Source organism: Chenopodium album, chromosome 8 (assembly GCF_948465745.1).
Source record: "Chenopodium album chromosome 8, dcCheAlbu1.1, whole genome shotgun sequence".
Lineage (NCBI taxonomy): Eukaryota > Viridiplantae > Streptophyta > Magnoliopsida > Caryophyllales > Amaranthaceae > Chenopodium > Chenopodium album.
In genome coordinates, this window is record NC_137841.1 from 52,023,251 (window position 1) to 52,031,159 (window position 7,909).

The following is a 7,909-nucleotide window of genomic DNA, read 5'->3' on the forward strand; positions in this document are numbered from 1 at the left end:
CCAACCCAAGCGTGCTATGATAGGCAAGCATTCAACTTGCTATTTGGACTAGACTAAAACCATGTTGCTACCATGACTAATCAGAATGCTATCCAAGATGAAGTTTTTGACCCAAACTCGTTGATCACCCCTTTTAATTAAACCTTCGAGTATGGTTGAGGAAATCTTTCAAGTGGACAAATCATAAAGGTGATAAGCTGAAGATCATACCAGGAGAGGGGAAGATGTTTGAAGAATCGGATGACGAGTTTAGATTAGACTTTAAGGAAGCTTAAAATTTGAGCCTTGTGGCCATTACATAATCTTTATTTTTTAGTTCTAAGGACGAAGATCCAAAAAAGGATTGTTCTCTTGATGTACTATCTTTTGAATTCAATAATATGAGCTCTATTTTTTAGTATATGTCTTCTCTTGAATCTTTTGAATGCTATAACAATTAATTGGTTGAAGGTGATTATATTAATAAATTGGTTGAACTAGTGAATGAACGAGAACAAAAGAACCCTGTAATTGAGGAAACTGAAACAATCAATATATGAACTAATGAAAACAAAAGGGAAGTCAAAATTGGCTTAACTTTCAATAGACGAAAATATGAATTGGCCACCGGTTCAAAACCCGTTTTTGCCACCGGTTTTAAACCGGTGGCCATTTGGGGGGTGGCAATAATCTTATTAAAAAGCCACCGGTTCAAAACCGGTGGCAAAAACAAATATTGCTACCGGTTAACCGGTGGCAATAATGCTTCCCGCAATTTTTTTTTTAATGGTATTAACAAGTATTGCCACCGGCTAACCGGTGGCAATAATGCCCATAAAAATTTTTTTTGCATTTGTTTCACTTAAATTGTAGTAGAAACTATATATATATATGTAAAATACATAAAAACACATATATATTCATCAGTATCTAGTAATTGTACACTTTTTTAAGAGTGAAAAAACTAAATTAATAACTACAACTAAATTACTCTTACAACAATTCCAATTTAAAAGAACTAAATTAATCAAATTACACAAGACTAAAATTCCAACATTAAAATAAAAAAAAATTATTACAATAAAAAACCAAAAAAAAATTACAACATTAAAATTAAAAAATAACCCATATAACACCTAAATCAATAATCCAGCATCTTTATTCTTCGATTTAACATCTACATCTAAATCAATATACCTGCATCAAACAAAAAAAATCGATTAAATAAAATAAATAAGCTGCGAAATAAAAATAAAAACCAGAACAGTATGCATGGTACCCATAAATTGATTTAAATCGGTGAAATAAACCCAGAAAAAACACACAAAACTGTAAACAAAACCCAGAAATTAAACAAAAACCCAGAAAACTAAAACCCAGAAAAAAAAAAAAAAAAAACCCAGAAAAAAAATTAAACAAAATCCCAGAAATAAGTGAAAACCCGAGAATTAAATCGAACTAAATAAAAAAAACAAATTGATTTTCAAAACAAGAATGACAAACAAAATGAGAATTAAATCGAACTCAAAAAAAAATTGATTTTCACGAACTCAAAAAAAAAAAACAAAAAAAAAAAAAACCCAGAAAAAAAAAACCCAGAAGGAGATCGACTTAGAATTGATTAAAATCAATTAAAAATCGAATTAAAATCGATGAAAACACTCAAAAAATCCAAAATCGACTAATTAACCCAGGAAAATCAATAACTAGTAATGAAACCAAAACCGAGAAGAAAACCCAGAAAAAAAATTAAACAAAAATAAAAACAAAATCCCAGAAATAAGTTAAAAAACCGAGGAGAAAAAAAACAAGAAATTGATTCACGAACTCAAAAAACAAAAACCCAGAATTAATTGATTAAAATCGATTAAAAACCAAATTAAAATCGATTAAAAAACTCAAACAATTCCAAAAACGATTAATTAAACCCAGAAAATCAATCAATTAAACCCAACAAAATCAGATTAATTAACCAAGAAAAATCGATTTTAAACACAAACCTCGTGCATGTCTTCGTGGTGCATGTCTTTGTGGTTTATTGGTGATGGGAGACGAAGGAGAAGAGGGAGAAGGAGACGAAGGAGAAGAGCAAGAGAACAGAGTAGTCGAATTGAAAGAGAAAGAAAAGAGGGTAGAGCAGGAGAGAGAAAGAACGGCTGAGAGGGAAATGAGGTAGGGTTTGGGGTTTATAAGGGGGGGGGGGGGGTTTAATTTATTATTTCCACGGGTTTAAACCGGTGGACTTTACCATTTATGCCACCGGTTCGGTTTAAACCCGTGGCAATGTGAATTAGCCTATCCCGCCCTTTTTTAAAGCCACCGGTTTTCATAAACCGGTGGCCATAGAGCGGTGCCTTTTTGTATTTTTCTACTAGTGTTTAAATTTGGAAGAACGATTGATTCTTATATCGACGCTCAAAGAATTCGAAGACGTGTTCACTTGGTCATACAAGGACATGCTTGGAATAGATAGGGAAATTGCGGAACATACCATTCCCTTGAACCCTACCTCTAAACAAGTGAAACAAAAACTTCGACAAATGAAACCTGATGTCGCTTTGAAAATAAAAGAAGTACAAAAGCAATTAGACGCAGGTTTCATTCACGTATGTAATTACCCGGAATGGGTAGCGAACATCGTCCTAGTCCCTAAAAAGGATGGACGAGTTCGCATGTGTGTCGACTTTAGGGACCTTAACAAGGCTAGCCCTAAAGACGACTTTCATCTACCTCATATTCATATATTGGTAGATAACACGACTGAACATGCGATGTTATCCTTTCTGGATGGATAATTAGGTTACAACTAAATCCTAATGGAAAAAGAAGATGAACAAAAGACATGCTCTATCACCCCTTAGGGTACATATTGCTACACAATCATGACATTTGGTTTAAAAAATGCAGGAGCTACGTACCAAAGAGCGGCTACGACTCTCTTGCATGATATGATGCATACAGAAATAGAGGTGTATGTGGATGATATGATTGTAATGTCCAAAGATAGAATGGGACACATAAAAGCTTTACTCAAATTTTTCGCTCGCATAAAATAATATAAAATGTGATTGAATCCAAAAAAATGCGCCTTTAGAGTAACTTCAGGTAAGTTACTCGGATACGTAGTAAGCACACGTGATATTGAGATTGATCCCTCTAAAATAAAGGCAATCGTTGATATGCCTCCCCCTTAAACAGGAAAAGAAGTTAGGGGGTTTCTTTGCAAATTACAATACATTAGTTGATTTATCAACAAATTGACTATGACTTATGAGACAATATTTAAAAATTTGAAAAAAGAAGAAGAACATGAATGGGACGATCAATGTCAAAGGGCCTTTGAAAGAATTAAAGATTATCTCAAAAGTCAACCAGTTTTAGCACTACCAGTACCCAAACTACCTCTTAGGCTATACATCACGGTTACAGACACGGCCACAAGTGCCATGTTAGCATAAGAGGTAGAAAAAGTCGAGCGTGCAATATAGTACATAAGTAAAAATATTCATTCAATATGAAACAAAATATAGCACCTTGGAAAAAACAAGTTTAGCATTAGTGTGGGCAACAAAAAAACTACGACATTACATTCTACCACGCATTACTCATGTGATTTCTCAACAAAATCCAATAAAGTATTTGTTTGAACAACCACCTTTACAAGAAAGAATATTCAAGTGGTTGGTGATGTTGGGCGAATTTGAAATAAATTATATTCTTGAAAAATCAATAAAAGGAAAAGTAATTTCCGATTTTCTGTCCCAACATCCTATTCAATGAAGTCATGCAAAAAATACTCATTTTCCGGATGAAGAGATTCTCATGACGCAAGATGACAAATGGGTAATGTACTTCGACATTGCATCCAATCAAAAAGGATGTGGCGTGGGAGTGTTACTCATAAGTCCAGATCAGATGAGCAAATACTCCAATCTCTTTCAAACTAGAATTTGAGGTTCCTAATAATGCCGCGGAATGTGAAGCTTTCATTATTGGATTAGAAGTAGCAGCTAGAATAGGTTTGCAAAAATTAGAGGTATATGGAGATTCTAGTTTGATTATAAATCATATACTTAAAAAAATTGAAAATAAAGAACCCCGCAATGATATTATACCAAGCACACCTAGAGCAACTCATCGAGCATTTTAAACATATTGATTTTAATTACCTCCCAAGGGATTATAATCAATTTGTCGATGCCTAGAAAAATTAGCCTCAATGATCAACATTCCAGATCACTTGAATATGATGCCATTATGCGTTGATAGAAGAGAAGAACCAGCATATTGTAACGCAATAAGGAAAATAAATGACATTGAAGGAAACAATCCCCGGTATGATCATATCCTCTAATATATTACCCATGGCACATATCCTTAAGATACTTCATCAAAAGACTAACGATCCCTAAGAACACTTGCGGCCAAATATGGTCTATTAAATGGTCAATTATGCAAAAATGGGCCTAATGATCAAAGCTTATTGTGTATAGACAATCTGAATCCACACGCCTTATGGAGAATACACACAAAGGAGTTTGTGGTCCTCACATGAATAGTAAAATGCTTGCTAAAATAATTTCACGACCAGGGTACTATTGATCCACCATGGAACATGATTGCATACAATATGTTAAAAAATGTCCATAGTGTCAAATGTTCGCTAACTTACAACACCTTCCACCATCCGAACTATATAATCTCACTTCCTCTTGGCCTTTTTCGACTTAGGGAATTGACATAATTGGAAAAATATCTCCAAAAGGAGCAGGAGGGCACGAGTACGTAATAGTAGCCATCGATTACTTTAATAAGTGGATTGAGGACGCTTCTTACGTGAATATCACTTCTAAACATGTCGCAAAGTTTCTCGAAAGAAACAGATTTTGTAGATATGTGATAGCGATTTTAAACAAGCTATAAAAACCCTATTCTTGCAAGTGTACAAGTTCTAGTAGTAAGTGATAAATAATAGGGTATCGTATCCACATGGAACGTTGAATAATACTATGGTCTATAGTCTACTAATTTAATCTTAAAGAGAAATAGATTGAGTGGTTTTGATAAACTAAAACAGAAATTAAATAAGACAATAAGATTGATGAAAATAATAAAATAACAGAGAACAATAAAATCAGAGAGCAATCAAATAAGAGAGACTCTAGGACAGTCGAATCCACCTCTATTAATACGACTAAAGATTTAACTAGAGAGAAAGTCAATTGGTTTTTTTGAGCACCCTAATTAACTACAAGCCAGGATAAACTCACAAATAAAGATATAGGTGTTTGTGGTCATGAAGTGAAAGATAGTAGGTTACCAGCTCCTAGAAAAAGCATCAGATGTCCTTCATCGGCACTCAAGAGCAAATTAAGGAGGAAAAGCTTCTCGGAAATCGTGGCCAGAGCTCTCAATCATCAAAAGTGGAGAGTTAGAGGAAGGGTTCGGAAACAAAGCAAGAGTGTGCATCTTAACTATGCTTATCCTATCATTAAATCTAGTTTTCATGCAGGTATGAAGAGGAAGGGTGGTACGTTTCTGAATCTCTTTGATCATCCAAGGAAGAAGTTTAACAACAGTTTATGTATTTGTTTCTCTAATTTTAAGTTTTGTAGTAGTATGTCGTATAAAGCTACTCAAAATCTAGTAAGTATCACTAGAGATAAGTAGTAGTTTCGTGTTTTGTATGTTTACTGTATTGTCAAAAAAAAAAACGAACGGGTTGTAGATCATTTTATTTTCCTTGAAATGTGTTGTTTATTTGTGTTGCATGTGTTGGTGATTTTTTGTAATAATTTTCTTACTTATGATTTGCAAGTTAGGAATAAATAAAGATTTTAACATTAAATAATTTGTTATTTTAACTTTTACATTAAAAGGGGTATAGAGAGGAGTAAAGCTTTTTTTATTTTTATTTTTTTTTTATTTTATAATGAAAATGGAACACTCCATTTTCTTACTCAAATTTGCAAGTTAAGAATGCATAAAGATTTTAGCATTCAATAACATTTTATTTTATCTTTTACTTTAAAAGGGATTATAAAGAGGAAATCTATTACATAATTTAAGAGTCTTCTTAATGAGAAACCTCCAAAACCCCAATACTCAACTCTCATGTACTTAGTGGGTTTTTTTTTTTTTTCAATTTTTTTTTAAGATAAAAATAACTATCAATCCACAACTTTATTTTTATTATTTTTTTATCATTTTAAAAAAAAAATAAAAATCAATAACTACCCATTCACTATTTCCTTATTGTTTTTTATTTTAAGGGACTACTACTAATATTTTTTTTTTTTTTGGTACGTAGTATAACATATGACATGTATTAGCACGAGTATACAGTTCTTTTATCAACAATTCACTATAGCACTCAAAACCCCAACATTTCACTTTTTTTTAAACACTACGTACTAACATTTCACTTTGTTTTACGAGTATTTTTTCGGTACATAGTATAATACATGTCATGCATTAGCACGAGTATAATACATGTCATGCATTAGCACGAGTATTTTTTTTTTTTTTTTTTTTTTTTTTGACAAACACTATAGTACTCTAAATTCCCAACCCTTCAATTATATGCATTTTTTTAGGGAATACCCTCCAAACATTTTCCACTTCTTTAATCATTAAAAACAAAAAAAAATGTACAACACGTTTTTGTGCAACAGCCACAACGAATAACTACTTGCAACAGAACAAAGTATGTAACTCCTAGAGCAAGACACTAACCCATATGTCACCAACAGAGTAACACGAGTAACCCCTATAACACTAAACGGGCAACCTCTATAACTTTGAAAAAGTAAACCCCATAATAGCATTGCGTGGCCACCAACATAAAAGAGTTGTTTTTTGAGCTTCTAAGCAAAGCATAAAATATCATATTTCAACATAGCACAACAAGTGTGATCACATTATTAATACGATTATTAATACTCAGTACAACAGAGCTAATTAGGATTCAACAAAACCGACCTGTCACAAACCGACCATTACAACTCAAATCTAAATTACAACATCAAAATCAACTATCCATATTTTAATTATATTTTTTCTTATATATTCCGTGCATTTTGCACGGGTACACTTTATTATTATTAATGGATGTGTTATGTGGCATATGGGTGAATTAGGATGACATATGTCATATAGGTGATTATGATTTGTCTTTTTAAATACTAAGTATAGATATAGATTATCTTCCTAAAAGGATAATTTCATCCTTCTATTCATGAGTTTCGATGTTCCCAAAGAAAACAATTATTTTCCTTATTTTTTGTTGTGTAACGCTCCAAGGGAAATATGATTTCCTTTTCTTGCTCTGATGTGCGTGGGAGTGTAAGTGGTTGCAAGAGTGGATGGGCTTTGGGCCTTTAACTCGTTTAATCTTTGTTCACACTAGTAACTTCCAAGCCTGCACACATTCCAATCAAACAACTAATCACTATTTGAATTATACTTTGTAAAATATACTGCAATGTCATATAATTAGCCAAATAACTATATTGTTATAATGTATCGACTCGCAAAATACATCAAGGAAGCCACAACACGTAGTATTTTATTTCAATTGATAATAATAAAAACGGTGAATTAGAATACACTTGTATAAATTAACGACTTAACAACCATATATTAGGGGGTATAATTATATAATATTTGCCACTCATCAATATGGAGTTCCTCACGAACTAATTAGTGATCAGGGATCTCAATTCAAAGCTAAAGTCGAGATCCTCTTAACTCGTACAAAGTAAAACATCATCACTCATCTCCATATAGACCTCAAATGAATGGAGCTTTAGAATCGGCAAATAAAAACATAACAATCATCATTAAGAAAATGGCAGAAAATTATAAAGACTGGACGAATAAACTACACTTCGCTCTAAGGGGTTATAGAACGTCCATACGAACATCAATA

General features: G+C 32.6%; 1 long non-coding RNA gene across 1 annotated transcript; it reads right to left on the reverse strand.

Moving 5' to 3' along the window:
* Positions 1 to 865: 865 nt before the first annotated feature.
* Positions 866 to 2,171, reverse strand: LOC145556116 (uncharacterized). Its single transcript, XR_014091750.1, has 2 exons — positions 1,980 to 2,171; positions 866 to 1,176 (listed from the first exon to the last, which is right to left on the reverse strand). It is a non-coding gene; the product is annotated as an uncharacterized LOC145556116 (long non-coding RNA).
* Positions 2,172 to 7,909: the final 5,738 nt, after the last annotated feature.